This window comes from Pyxicephalus adspersus, chromosome 1, assembly GCF_032062135.1.
Source record: "Pyxicephalus adspersus chromosome 1, UCB_Pads_2.0, whole genome shotgun sequence".
Lineage (NCBI taxonomy): Eukaryota > Metazoa > Chordata > Amphibia > Anura > Pyxicephalidae > Pyxicephalus > Pyxicephalus adspersus.
The window spans coordinates 163,922,331-163,938,466 of record NC_092858.1 but is presented as its reverse complement, the minus strand read 5'-3'; the positions used below and the strand labels follow the sequence as shown (position 1 = coordinate 163,938,466).

Sequence of the window (16,136 nt, the reverse complement as noted above, 5' to 3'; positions counted from 1 at the left end):
CAAGTATGCAGAATTGTACCATTTAATGATGGGCTTGTAAACAAAGTACACCTGCCTTGAGAGAACTACGTAATCCAGGGTTTCTCAACCTTTTTACATGGGGGAACCCTTGAAATAATCTATAGGTCTTTTGGGATCCCCTACTATAATTACTATATCCACAGCTCCAGTACATTGGTATAGTGGTCAAGGGGATAAATGCCTCATATTGCTGGACTGGAAGGCAAATTTCATAATTTATAGATAGCCAAAAAAAATCATTGGTGTCACTTAAACTGACTGGAGAGGCACAAATTGCTTGGGGAACTTTAGGGTTCCAAAGAACCCTGTTTGAGAAGCACTGATGAATTCTGACATTGCTGATTGCTACAATGAAAAAACAATATAGAAGCAAAAAGATGGACTGCCATGCTGATACATGTGTGCATTTAAAAATAATAAAATATCTAGGTATTAAAACCACATAATCTGCTTTAAACACCTGTAATTTAACAGTTTATCAGATTGAGAAATTGAGGGCCAACACTGAATCAAAATCAGGGTTCTATTGCTTTGTACAGCCGTTCTAATACTAAAGAGCTCACATAGAAGAGAAAATATGGATATCCGTTATGTTTCAGCATCTTCTACACAAACCAATATGGAGGCTTAGAGAAAAGGTGAACAAGGTAAACAACTAAAGCGGTGTTTTGTTTTTGTAATTTTCAAACAGATGGGTGAGTACCTTATAACAAATAGGTGAAGGTGTGAATTGTGCACATTAAAGACCTATAGCTGTGGGAGAACATGTAATTGGTCGAAATTGAGAATATTTGCTTTGAGTGCCTCTATATAAAGTGTGAGGGCATAGCTGATCCAAAGAGGGTTTGTATTAAATTTGTACAATTTTTATGCCATCCTTAGTTGGCCACAAATATTTTCTGGTTTCAGGTATCCCTTGCTTACCTGTAGTGTAGTGAAAAAGGAAAAGGCGTTTTATAGTGTGGCCAAAAAGTTTTAATGTTTGTGTATTTATGCATATAAGTTGTGTTTGAAATCCAACACAAAGTGAAGTATGTCAAGCAACAAAGTACAGTCAACCTATGTGAGGTATACATAATAGTAAATGTGAATAGCAATAAAAAGAAACTTTGAATTAACATAACATCTTATTTTATGAAATAGCTTTGTTCACAGATTGGTGGTATGCACAGAACACTTGATATAGCTAGACATAGAAGTTCTATTAATATTCAGGGTAATAATTTAGTTAGGACATATGGGTCTAAAATTCCCAAATGCATTTCGCTCTTAGGCTTCCTCAGGGGTATTATAGAGACCATAAAGGCAATGTTGTAGTAGGAATTGGCCAGGAAATAATGTTTGAGAGAGACAACCGTCCTGTTAAAGTGAAGTATCAATATTATGGTGAAGGTGAGGCACGTTCAGTGCCATGCTGTTGCCTGAAAGGAAAACCACTGGGATATTCCCTCTGGGGTTAAAGAATGTAGGCTGGAATGAAAGCTCCCATCTGAGATGCGGAGGTCAGACCCAACTTGATTTTAGGGTTTACCATAACATACCTTTCTACCTATACATGTCTGTAGTGTAAACTGGGCCAAGCCCAGTAAGAATAACTGACCTTTTACCATCAAATCAAACATCTAGTCTGTGTAATCAATATGTGATCAATGCTGTTGACCTTGACATTGGCAAAAGAAGTTCCTATGGGTCAAGAATTTTTGCATGTAAATGTAGTAAAAGTAATATTTTTATGTGGCCATTGTAAACACTACTGTTGGGATATAATTTTTATGGTCCACATAAAATGTTTTTTTTTTCATAAACAGCTAGAAGTATTGTATTTTCTTTAACATTGTTAGCATGTACATCTAGTGATTTCTGAAGGATTCATCATCTGACACTTTTGAAGTTTCTTCATTTCAACAAATTATGCTACTTTGGTTATTGATACACACTTTTTTTACTTTGTGGGTAAAGGGAATCAACATTGTTCATATAATTGTGTGAAATATCTTTGGCTTTAAATTTGGTATAAGCCAGTAACTTACCATAAATCATAGTATTGCCCCTAAATAACCCCCCTTTGATTAAAAGGGGCAACTGCCTCTGCACAATTCAACCAAGTAGCTGTGTTCAGCGACACCAGATTTTCTTGTATGTTATGTATGCTCCCTAATATAATGCGCACATGTGTACAGGTAGTCCTCGGGTTACATATGAGATAGGGTCTGTAGGTTTGTTCTTAAGTTGAATTTGTAAGTCGGAACAGATACATTCATTATTTTAATAAATGCAACTAGAACAGATGTTTTACACCAATAATAATAAGATAATAATAATAAGATGCCTAATAAGATGTTGAGACAGTTTTTGCATAAAATCCTCACTGTGAGTTAATCAAAAAACACAAACAAATCAAAAAAACAAAAAAAACTTTATGAAGCCTGGACATTCATTAACTTCTGGAGCAGGCTGTGCTTTGATATGTAAAAAGAAACAACTGTGGAGTTTGTCTTGGTCATTAAAGAGTATATATATATATATATATATATATATATATATATATACACACACACACACACACACACTGCACTGTACATTGCAAATGAGACAGACTGATACAATGACACAAGAGGAGTTTCAAATCTAAAAGGTAGATCAATATATTCTGTGTGGGAGGTTCACAAAGAGGTTTGCATGATTGGTCCCCTCCCTGCCTTGTAATTGAGTTTTTTTTTTTGCAACAGTAAATTGGCATATGGTATGCAAGCACCACACCATAATGTTCAATTCTTAGGTCACACTCCCATGCCTAGTGGTAGTTGACTATCTGTTGTGGAATATCTATCTGTTCTCTGAATCTGTTTTTTAGTGGGGTTACTGGACATTCTGGAAAAGCCAAACAAATGTGCATTATACTACTTATTACTTTGGCTTTTATGCCTGTTTTTACTTTACCTAGTCAGTCTACTTTTATATTGTCTGGCCTATGCATGACTCTTTGTAAATCTCCCACTGAGATTATTTGTTGAACAGTCACACATATTGCTGCTCATGTCCTTAGTCCTGTACATTTTTCCAGCAAGCACTAAATGGTTTGAACATTATAACTTGACTGATGAGATCTGTTGCGTCCTCTAACCTGGTAGATAGTATAGGTTTCTCAAATGCTGGGATTGTTGACCTATTGAATGGCAAGATGGAGCTAATAGAAGAAAAACAGAAGACGGAGCCATAAAAATATCATTGTTGGGTTTATACTTTTAGTATAAAAGTAACAATTGTTCATGTTCTAACAAGTCTGGTGTTCAGTGCAAGTTACATAGTATTTTTATTATGCCAATGAAACAAACACTACACCATTTATGAACAGTAGTAATATTTTGAATATCTGCTATTGATTTTACTTTTTATGTGAAATTAAACATAATTTAATTACAGGGTATTGCTTAGGGATTTCAGAAGGATACTACTCTACTACCAACTAGGCATTTGCTAGGTTTCCATAAATATTTCTTCACTTTTTTTCTCTGCAAGGTCAACTTTTAGCTATTTAGGTATTTTCTCCCCCCCATTTCAGATGCCTTTAAATGGTAAGAGCTTCCATCATATGTACCTAAAGAGTGTGCAAGAAATCTATCAAATCACCATCCATATTATCACACTAGAGAATATGAATAAGTGAAATATGAAATGTTCTATAAGAAAGCCTATGGAGAGGGAGTTATGTTGGAGCTTCTTGGCTTAAAAGTAAACTTAAGATTTTTACCATGTAGGGCAAATCAACAGGCTTGATTAAATAGACTGATTTGCTAAAATAATTTAGGCTGGCCCCTAATTAGAAATGTGGCAACACCTTACTCTGCAAAAAAATCATGTGCAAAGAAAAAAAATTGAATAGAGTTAACCTTTGCACAGTCAATATTCCTTTTGTAAATAAACCCCAAAAATGTATTTAATTCTAAAATATAAACCAAATATATTGTTGCGCTTGTAATGTTACAAATTATCTTTTTTATGTTAAGTGGTGATAAACCTAACACTGTTCAGCTAGAACCTTTCCCCTCTTTTCCGTGCAGATTTATGATGAAAATAGCTATGGAAATTTACAATGTGCTGGCATATGTTTATGCTGCCGTCAGTAGTTGATCTGCTGCTAGTGCATTAGTACAACAGTAGGGAGTTGAAAAATCAATCTTGGAATAGGTCCAAGCTAAGTGAGAGAGATATACAAAGTAAGAGCGAAAAACATACAGTTAGGTCCATAAATATTTGGACAGATACAACTTTTTTTTCTAATTTTAGTTCTGTACATTACCACAATTAATTTTAAATGAAACAACTGTTGAACTGCAGACTTTTAGCTTTAATTCAGTGGGTTTAACGCAATCACTTCATTTCAGGGGCTGAAAAGTAATTGGACAAATTAAAAAGCTGAAAATAAAATGATCATTTCTAATACTTGGTTGAAAACCCCTTTGCTGGCAATGACAGCCTGTAGTCTTGAACTCATGGACAATCACCAGATGCTGGCTTTCCTCCTTTTTAATGCTCTGCCAGGCCTTTACTGCAGCGGCTTTCAGTTGCTGTTTGTTTGTGGGCTTTTCTGTCCGAAGTTTAGTCTTCAACAAGTAAAATGCATGCTAAATTGGGTTCAGATCAGGTGACTGACTTGACCATTCAAGAATATTCCCTTTCTTTGCTTTAATAAACTCCTAGGTTGCTTTGGCTGTATGTTTTGGGTCATTGTCCATCTGTTTTATGAAACGCCTCCCAATCAATGTGACTGCATTTAGCTGGATTTGAGCAGACAGTATGTCTCTGAACACCTCAGAATTAATTCGGCTATGGATAAACTCGAGTGTCCCAGTGCCATGGCAGCCATGCACGCCCAAGCCATCACACTGCCTCCGCCATGTTTTACTGATGACGTGGTATGCTTTGGATCATGAGCTGTTCTACGCCTTCTTCATAATTTTATCTTGCCATCATTCTGGTAAAGGTTGATCTTGGTTTCATTTGTCCAAAGAATGTTTTTCCAGCAATGTTTTTCCAGCTGTTAAGATTGGAGCAAAGTCCAATCTAGTCTTTCTATTCTTGAGGCTTATGAGTGGCTTGTACCTTGCAGTGCACCCTCTGTATTTCATGCAGTCTTCTCTTTATGGTAGACTTGGATATCGATATGCCTACCTCCTGGAGAGTGTTGTTCACTTGGTTGGCTGTTGTGAAGGGGTTTCTCTTCACCGTGGAAATGATTCTGCCATCATCCATCACTGTTGTCTTCCGTGGACGTCCAGGTCTTTTGGCCTTGCTGAGTTCACCAGTGCTTTCTTTCTCATGATGTACCAAACTAGATTTTGCCACTCCTAATATTGTAGAAATTTCTTGGATGTTTTTTTCTGTTTTTGCAGCTTAAGGATGGCTTGTTTCACCTGCCTGGAGAGCTCCTTTCACTGCATGTTGTCTGTTCACAGCAAAATCTTCCACATACAAGCACCCCCCTCAAATCAACTCCAGGCCTTTTATCTACTTAATTTATAATGACATAATGAAGGAATTGTCCACACCAGCCCATGAAATAGCCTTTAAAGCCAATTGTCCATTTTTCTTGAGCCTCTGAAATTAGGTGATTGTGTAAAAAAAAAAAAAAAAAAAAAAAAAGTCATTAGTTCCTCACATTTTTATGCAATCTTTTTGTTCAACCCACTGAATTATAGCCGAAAGTCTGCAGTTCATCTGCATCTGAGTTGTTTCATTGAAAAAATAAAATTAGAAAAAAATGTCCAAATATTTATGAGCCTAACTGTACTTCACATGGCAGCTCAGATATGCTTTCTATATGCTTATTTCCTCACATGAAAGGATGCTGGTGCTTGGCCTGTAAAACTGCTAACACATTCAAAGAGGAGAGGTTGTCTCCAGCCTAGTGGAAGCGTCAACGTGTGACCTGGAAGTTAAGATTTCTCTTTCCTTCTGGAGCCAAGAATGTTCAGATTGCCTTTTGAAGTAAATATTTTGCTTTGTCTTTCATGGGAAAAGCAATTTCCTTAAAGTACTTTCAAAGTCCCTAGCGTGTAATATACATACAGCTATTGGAGTCAGAACTTGCTAATAGCTACAGATTTAGGAAGTTTTAAAACCATTAGATCAACAAGTCTGGTATCTATTGTTTGCTGAATTAAAATTTGGCATTCTTTCTGCAGTATTTGTTGTATGTTCTCATGACGTTTTGTAAGAAATGAACCAAGGAGGGCAGGGAAGGTAGGTGTTTTGTTGAAGTTTGAAAGAATGCCAATAAATCTTGTCTTCTGTACAAGATATGGTTTCCCACAAAACACTCATTGAATGGAAAATTACTATGACTGTACTAGATTAGGAGGTTTTAGATGTTTATTACAGGTGTGCTTAACATGTATAACATGATTTTTTGTTAAACTGGTAACCTAATGCATCATATTCACAGTATTAGATTAAGCCTGAACCCTGCGTGGCTAAAATAAGCCTCATTTTCTACAGTCCCTTCTTTTCTTTTAGGCTTAGTATACAATTACAGCTCATTTTAGTTTGTGAACAATATTCTATAGACCACTTTTGTTTTAAAACAACCCTTTCTTCATGGCTCACCTATGCAAGGTCTTTCACATACTTGATCACAGATACCTTTACATAAACCCATACACAAGAAATGTATTCACTCCTTTAGGAAAGTGTTCTCAAAACATTGTAGATGGTGGGGGGATGCTTTGGTTTCCAAGGTGTGACTTTGCACTTGGGAACTTCTCTTTACTGGGAAAATCCAAATTGTTGGCTAATTAAATACATGTTGATTGTAGATTCCTTTATACTCACATCTGTAGTTTATGTATATGCAATATAATAGCGTTCTGTTAAGCCCTTTTGGTAATGGTGTATTTTGGAAAGATAATTAAGGCTTAAATTCTCATTTTCCTCTGACATGTTTAGTTTGTCCATTACCAATGGATTGATTGATGGTAAAATTATGGTAATGTTTGTATTTCTAGGTATTTTGTGTTTGATAGAGCAGTAAAGGCTCAAGGCCCAATAAAGTTAGGTATTTTGCTGGTAAATTAGTGGTCATTCTACCTGAAGATTCAGCCAAAATAAGAAACATAAAATGAGGTAAATTTTCATCCAAGAATTTTTAAAGGTTTTCCTCGTCTCTTGGTCTCCTGCCATCTACAAATGTTTGGATTTTTTTCTCACTTTCTATTAAGGTAGCAATAGCCATCCATTCTGTCCTAAAAATGAATATTTTTATCTGTACTTCAATAATTCTAGATAAACAGAGATCTAAAGATCTTGCCATGTTGTAGTCACCAGTACTTTCCAGGCATGAGTGTGCCATGGGTAAAGGTCTAATACCTCAATGCAGATGTATCATAAGATTAACACCTGTTCAACAGAGTGTCCTTTATGGCACATGAAAATGGACCTTTCTGCAAGGTAAAAAAATACAGCTAGTGTATCAAAAGCAACCCCCGAACTGCAGTCCAGCGGTTTTGTTTAAGCTGAGAAGTCCTCAGTCTGCTGCAGGCATGGTAAAGCATTTTCTTTAGTCTCTTCCTGTAGTTACTGTTGCTGCAAAATTGAAACCTTTGTGTCAGTCATAAATATATGCTTAGGCACCAAGATTTATATTTCATGCCTCAAAGTAGATGCACAAAGCACCATCATCTCAAAGAGAAAAATATGAATGTTTTTGCAAAGAATGCTATGATCTCTTTTAGTACCTGGCATTGTTACACCTAAGTATTAGTGTACATGCAGTTAATAGGATAAACTAAATCTGATTCCAGGTACACTTTACGGTTATAAACAAAGCAATAATAAGAATTAAGCTGCAGAAGTTGACGTCTTTCTATATTTTATTGTCTTGGGTTGATAATTGGTTTCCACTCTGAATGTAAATCTCCCCAGCAGAGATACGGACAGTAGTACAATTGTAAGGTACTTATTCTTTTACACTATATCCCAAAAAAATCGTCCTGAGGCCCACTGAAAACATCTGCAAACTGCTCCTTTTCACTTCCATTGTTTTAGAAGGGAAGGGATTATTTTCATCACATCATTTATCATCAAGTTTAAGTGTAGATTATAAAATGTGGCACTGGTTTACCATTTCATTTTCATTTTTTTTAAATTGCAAAGTTGCCTTATTAATAATGTAATTTTTTTATTCTGTGGCTCTATAGCAATGGGGGTAGTAGTGAAACCACAGCATTTTCAGGGGTTGGCAGAAGGGACATTATTTACATGTGTAACAAAGAACCTAGGCACATATTTCACCTTAATGGTTTATATATACAAGAAAAAATTAGAGGTTTTATTAAGCTACTTTACAACTTTAGAACATGAAACGCTCAATATAGATTCAACTGTATTCATGGCTTTACCTAAACAACTGGTTAGTAGTTTATGTATGTGTGTGTGTGTGTGTAAATATATATCTAATAATATATTATGCAGCATTTTACAAAGTCCATACTTTCTAGTGGAACAAAATATATACTTGAATTATTCCTGGCTTATTTAGGCTTCCTCCCATTATTATTAATAAACAGGATTTATATATAGAGTGTCAACATATTCTGCAGCTCTGTACATTAGGGGTTGCAAACTACGGATACAGACAATGACACGCGGGGGAGAGGACCCTGACCAGAAGAGATCCTCATTTTTAAATACTTTACAGCCACTTTTTTTCACTTATTTGGTCACAGGCAGGCTGACATCACATACATTACTGGAGCAGCAGTACTGCACAGTAAGGATGCCGAAGGCACAACCTGGAGTGACAGAAACAAATGTCTACTGGCTTAAAGGCATTGAGTAATAAGTAAAGGATACCAGGTAATATAAACAGTCAGAGGAAATGCTCAGAAAAACAAAAACAACAGATAGTATTGTAGATTGCATCACAAATCGTCATAGTGCAACTTTTGTGGTTCCCATATCTTTCTGCGGTGAATCTAAAAGTATAACCAGGAACAGAATGAGGTAAGATTTTGTGGTTTGCAGGCACTGTAGTTTGAAATCAATTTCAATTCATATACAAATATTTTCTGAATGGCTTTTCATTATTGCTAATATCCAGACACAACTAGATGCCCAGATCAGCTGAACACAGGCGTATGGTAAAAAATACTTTCAGACTGTGTGAACAGACCACATGAAGTCACAATATATAGAAAGGCAATAGAAGAAGGCCCTTATGATAAAAGGTGTCCTTTTCACGCGGCTCTGCCAGCACAGAGCCCTGCAATGTAAAAGCAAGAAATTTTGTTTAAATTGGGAAAAAAAAATTTTTTATTTCCAAGCCAACATCAGTCACAAATCATAATGGCAGAGTACAGGACTATAAAGAGATAAAGGTGTGATATCATTTACCAAGTTTATAGTGATTGTCACATAAATTGGTATATTTTAGAATATTGGTGAACATTTGCAAGCAAAAGTAACAAGATTTTGCATAGGAGTTAGACGACCTTCAATTTAGATTTAATTGTTCAATCTCTACTTGGTCACTTTAAAATAACCAAACCAATTTAATTACTCAATCAGTTCCATGCATATCCAATCAACAGGCCTGTGTCTGAAATACTGTATGCTTTGGGTATTATCCTGTTTTGGTAGAGACCAGAGAGTGAGCTGAGGGAAGAGCATTGGTTCAGTATATGTTTGTTTACAGACTGGACATTTTTAGCCCGTTTTGTAAAGCCATAGGGATCTTTGATCCCTATAGGCTTATACACCCCATGTGTGTACTATGCTGACATATTTTATCATATACAACAGATCCTTTATTTATTATGTATCCAATCTATTTGTTTAAATTTCCCATTTATCCATTTGCCATTTACTTTATACCAATCCACCTTTTTACTGAACAATGTACAGCAATGTATCTGTTAGTTATGTTATTGTCTTCTCTGTAATACCATGTGGTAATAATGTTCTTCCAGTGTTCATACATTGCGTGACTAAGTGACATTTTATAATGATATTGTTGCTGATGATGGCTTGGAAATGTCCCATTTTAAAGGTACACATAAAACCACTATTACTATGTTGGAAAATGGGAAAAAAAGTAAAGGTGCAAAGAAATTAATTCTCAGATGCTGCTGATCTTTTTTCAGTGTGACTTCAAAGGACTTTACTTTTACCAGTTGATACAATAATTGCAATTAAATTTACCAATAATACTTAATATAATATATTTAATTTAATATAGATAGAAATATATGTGTCTGTAAATAATTCTTTTTTTTATTTTACATTTCCAATATATACTGTTTATATTTTAGCAATTTTAATTAATTGGACCATTTGGAATTGGGTAACGTTCCCACCTTTTTGGAGCCTAACAATAATAGATTCCCTAAAAGGCTTGATTAACATAGTTGTATTTGGTTCTTTATAATGTGTATATCTCCTTAGTATCTTTCTTTTGTTTTGCAATTTATCAGACATACAAATATTCAGGTCTGTGTGTTGCCTGCTATCTATACTTATACATTTCAGAGAATGACAGGGAGGTTGTAGGGCGCAGTCATGATAAAACAGGAGACTGCAGGTGTGTGTATATATATATATATATATATATATATATATATATATTTATATTTAGTGTGTGTGTGTTAATTTAAATTGCTTATGTTTTTTTTTTCTTCCTCTTCCTGTAATGCAATTACACCATTCCCAAAAATGCTTAAGCAGATTGTCAAATCAGTCATTAATTTTGCACACTGGCAGGCACTGTAGTTTAAAGTGGAACATTATATGTACCATTCCTGGTTCCATCTTCAGCCTTTTACTGCTCTCAAAACCGTCACAATAGTAGCCAATGCTCTGGGAAATCCAAGGGCCAGAGACTCTGCTATTTTCTATGAAAACATATGAGTGCATAAAATGTTAGCCTCCTGCATTTCAAAGAATTAAACTTTATCTACTCAAACCACAGAAACATGTACTGAGGGTCCAGCAGGGACCACATATGTGTTGCTTTCCTGTCTCAGGCTTCCTAATCTAAGTACTTTCTAATCTCTGATTTGGTATTAAAACTTGTGGATCATCATGACAGATTCCTAAATTATTTGTAAGCTCATCTAGTCCAGATAAAAAATTCTGTCAAACTATTTTGTATGCAGTGTATAGGAAATCAAAGTTTATTTACTTCAAATTGTATACTAGGCCTTACTATTTTTGAGCATTGGAAATATATGCGGTGAATCAGACCATTGTGATATTTTCCTCATACAATGTTCTAATGATCCCTAACGGTCTAGTACGAAGTAGGGATAAACTTTTTGTTCAAAACGAATTCATTGTGTACAGTTCAATCAAGTTCTGAGCCATGAAAGATTTTGCTCTATTGAAGAAAATTGAATTGAAAAAAGAAATCTTTAGTCCTTTGTCAAAAGCTCCCGTAAAACTGACTTGATAAAAATTTGCAAAGCAATCTTCGCACCTAATGGCAGCAATGAAATGGATGCCTGTATGATAAAGGCACTTTACATCTCTACCAGGAACAGACTCTGTCTGCTGGGAAGTATTCTTTGGTTTGTTCAAACCCATGTGAGCACCACATCAATGACATCACCAAATCTCAAGAGACTGTCAGAGGCAGCCGTGTCTTAGAGATGACCCCACGCAGCCAATATACAACCACGAGAGTACAGAACAGGGGTGCCTTGGCACAGTTACTTATCCAGGTAGTGCACAGTTTTTTTATAGACTACTGATTAGTCAATGTAAACCTTATTCGAAGCAGTCTGTAAACTGCAAGTTTTATTTTTGTTCATTTTTATTTATTTTTTAATTTAACTTTTAACTATGTGATGAAATTGAGCAGTGACAGGTTCAATTTGTGGAGCCATCAAGGGTCTATTAGATCTCAAAGTCTTCCCTAAATGGATTGAGTGTGGTTGGTTGGTGCACTCCTGCTGGAGGTAGCCATGTTTGAGCCACTTGGATCATCCCACCACCAAAGCCAAGAGAACACAATTTAAAACAAGCTCATAGAAGCTGTTTTTAAACCTTTAATGCCATGATGTGTGGCATATGTCCAGTTTTGACAATGAGATGGTAAACGTTTTGCAAACAGCTCAACACATATGAAATACACTGAAATGTCTTCATATGTCAAACTATTTGTCATTCTGTCCAGACGCCTATATAATGCATACAGCTGCCAAACACCACAGCCAGAAGGGTATTTAGAAGAGCGGTGTCGCCTCCAATCCCAGCTATCAACCCGGCTACACACACGTACTAATAGAAAACATAGAGAGAGTAATGCTTGACTGGCTTTTAGTGCTTACTTTTAGACATAGTGGAGTACTTTTACTGGTTGTATTTAAAAATGCTTCACAATGGAAAGATTGTAAGCTCTTCGGGGCAGGGTCCTCTCCTCCTGTATCACTGTCTGTATTAGTCTGTCATTTGCAATCCCTATTTAATGTACAGCGCTGCGTAATATGTTGGCGCTATATAAATCCTGTTTATTAATAATAATAATAATAATAATAATAATGGAAAGCAGGTATAAAGTATGTAAACTTACATTTAAAATCTGCAACATCTGCTGGTTTTTTTTTTTTTTTGCACTTTTTTTTTTTTTGTACATTTAAACATAAACATTACTGCTAATATTCACATTTTAACCTTCTGACACATCAATGCTCCTATTCCCTTCTCCAAACTCTTTACCTGGAAGCCGATGTTTGCAGACTGATGACACATGAATGGCACAAGGACAGATGTGTTTTTTGATCAGCAGGCTTTGATTGCCAGCTCAACTTTTTTTATATTCTATGCAAAATGACAGCACTGACTTGGGAAATACCTATCAGTGAACATTGTACAAAGCATGGATTTTAACAAACTTTGCTGCAGATTCCTACCTTTGTTGTAAAAAAAGCTTTTATCTTACTTTCTAAACGTCTGCATTGGGAGGACCTACACATAATCACTTGATAAACTTTCAGTGCTCTAATGAGGAAAGTTGCATTGTCTGCATTCCTTCAAAAGTATGTAATTTTGTAATATCCTAATATATAATAATATCTTTAATACAATATTCATATTGTTGGAATGTATGACACTTATTCAACCAACTGCCTAGGTAGGGAATTGCATTTTGATGGGATTTTGTACACCAACTGACCTTGCTTTGATCAGAAAAGAAGTAAATGGAGATTTACCGGATATTGACTACTGGACCTGCAGTACCTTTAGTCAAGCATGCTTATATGACTAAATGGGAGTCCATTCTGGGCAGAGAACTCCCTCCGGAGCTGTGGCAGGTTATAAAGGTTAAAGCTCATAAGAGTTTGGTATGTACGTTGTATAAGGGAAAATGTATATAAAATTCTTATGCATTGGTACTATACTCCAGACAGGCTTCACTTCGTCTCACTATATCTGCCTTGCAGTAATAGTTGCTGGAGGTGTGATTCTCAAGGAGGCACCCTGTTTCATATTTTTTGGAACTGTTCTAAGATAGTGCCTTACTGGAGTGGGGTGAATGCTTTGCTTGTTAAAATACTGGAAACCTTTATTAGTTTAGATCCGGTGACCCATTTGCTGAATGTCCCCAATACTGAACTTTCTAAACCGAGGAAGGCTCTTTTGGCGCATACTCTTACTGCAGCCAGATGCCATCTCGATACAATGGAAATCACCCACTCCGCCCTCTGTTGTGGAATTGAGGACACGTGTAGGGGATATTCGGCTGATGGCACATTTATCTGCTAAGCTCAATAACAAACTGGAGAAGTTTGAGGAAATTTGGGCCCCATTGGATCAAGCAGCTGCTACCGGTATTGTATAGTTGCTCATCTGAACCTTAAATATGCAGTGTTCTCCCCAACCCCTTTTAGCTGGGCACACCACCCAGCACTTTTCAGTAGCCTGCTGTTTTTGGGAAGTTACTAAAGCGTTGGGTCACAATACAGGGGCTGCCACCCGCCTACAATTTCTTGCCACCCATCTTGAAAAATTTTCTGGGTTGAACACTGAATACGCTTGGCTGCACTAGTTGTTTCCCTAGTGAGATCTTGGACTTCTTTCTGTTCTCGTCTTTTCTTCTTTTTCACTTATTTCTTTTTATTTTCCTTTTTTTTTTTTAATTTGATTTTTGCAAAGGTGTTTATTTAGGAATGCTCATTTGTTTTACTTGATGCTAGATAAGTACTGATTGTGTATGGATAAAATCGATACGAAGGGTTAGAAAAACACAGGTGTATTTGTCATCTCATCTCCTTTCTCCTATTGTTTTATATATTTTTTTTTTTTTTCTTTGTGATCTGTCTTTGTTGTATACCTGTATATGTTAAAAACTTTAATAAAAATTTACACTTTTAAAAAAAGAAAAGTAAATATTTGCCACTGTGCCACTCTAAAATGTATGGTTTTATGGAAGTTGGATTTATTTGCCAGTGTACCTAGTCTAGGTTGCTTCTAACCACCAAGGTGCTGTGCTGCTCACTCTTCTTTTTGCTGGAGACTGACATGAGGAAGCAAATCCCTGCCTTTACTCTTATGGTCAGTTCCAACAGAGGCACATTTCAGAACAAGGCATAGTAAGGCGCAATGGGGGTAAAAACTGGCTGCAGGGAAACCACAGGGCTAAACTGGTTGCTATTCCTTTGCCCTCTGCCTACAGTCTGTGGCCACAGCTTTCAAACTGAAGGCAAAACTGGTTTGGAGACCGTTAAATTTAAAGAACAAAAGAAAGCTTAAAGTAAACATGTTATAAAGTTGCCAGTGTTTTCCTGAACCTGAGAAAAAAAACTGCATACAGTCTGATATGGAGCATATTCTTGTCGCACCCCAAAATGCTGTACATAACTTGTGGTTCTCATTACTTTGCAAACTGCATTCCTTATAGGCTGGCGCCGTGTGGGTATGTCTCTTTTCCAGTTAACCAAGAGGTAAATATGTGAATTCTCCATGCTGTAGCCACCTTCTAGAGCAGGGCTGTTCATACTTTTTTGGATTGCAAGCTACTTTTAAAATGACCATTTCAAAATGATCTACCAACAATAAAAACTTAGACTTAATAACTCCTGTGCGCGATACAGTTCGTTTTGAAAGGCAGGGCTCTGTGATCTACTCGTGTTGCCTTTGCGATCTACCAGTAGATCGTGATCCACCTCTGGGGCGCCTTGTTCTAGAGAAGAACTGTGCCGAGAGAACTGTATCAACTACCATTACTGATTACAACTTTAAAATGCCAGTCATTATTGCTCTCACTGGCTGTTTGACTTGTGTTCAGCAATGATCCCAACCCCTATCACCTAAGCCTCACTGGCCAGAAAGGACAAGTCTCTGTATTTTTTGGCTGAATCTGGCATTTACAAGTGTTAAGTAACACCCGTGTAGAATTAGCTCTAAATAGCTTTAAAGATCACTTATTTCAAGCATCTGAAATGTGCTGCAAGGGTTTTCTATTGAAAGCAGTAGAACAATCTCCATAGATGCTTCAGCTTTGTTTCCCTTGACTTTAATTCCAATACAGCATGCTACTGAAATAAAAACAAAGCTCAAGCATTGCTCATTTTCCTAACTTTGAAGCCTGGAGTTTGCTTAATGCCACCGGAAACTAGGCCCAGAAATGCCTGTTATTAGGCTTAGGTTGACAAGTAAAGGTAGAGAAAAGCACTTGACCGAGGGAATGAGTACCTACCTAGTGTGCTGGCTTTTGGAAATACGGGATTAGGCAGCTATACCCTACTGGGAGATATATGGTCAATTCGTTCGCCCGTCAAGGCTGAACAAGAGCACAGAGATGGATTAAAAGATATATCAAACTTATGCTGTAACCTTGTTTTAAATCTATTTCTCCACCAGTTGGTGACAGGCATTTTTCCAACAACTCCTATGGAGGTCAAATCACTAAATGGCATCACAGCTCATATCTTGATATTAGAGTGTTTATCTGAAAAATTGATATGCTTATTCATAAGTATGTCTTTAGACATATTTAGATTGAACTATATCCTAATTTAACATTTAAGATTGAATGTACGTTCCTAGTGTTTAATCTAAAACTAGTCAGGAGGCTTGTATACTTCAGGGAAAAGCAGTTACTACATAAGTAATATAAAAAT

General features: G+C 36.3%; 1 protein-coding gene across 1 annotated transcript in view; it reads left to right on the top strand.

The window, feature by feature from the left end:
- The window catches only part of SCAF4 (SR-related CTD associated factor 4), a 46,875-nt gene that overhangs the window by 27,969 nt on the left and 2,770 nt on the right, over nt 1-16,136 (top strand). The gene's annotated exons all lie outside the window — the stretch shown is intronic.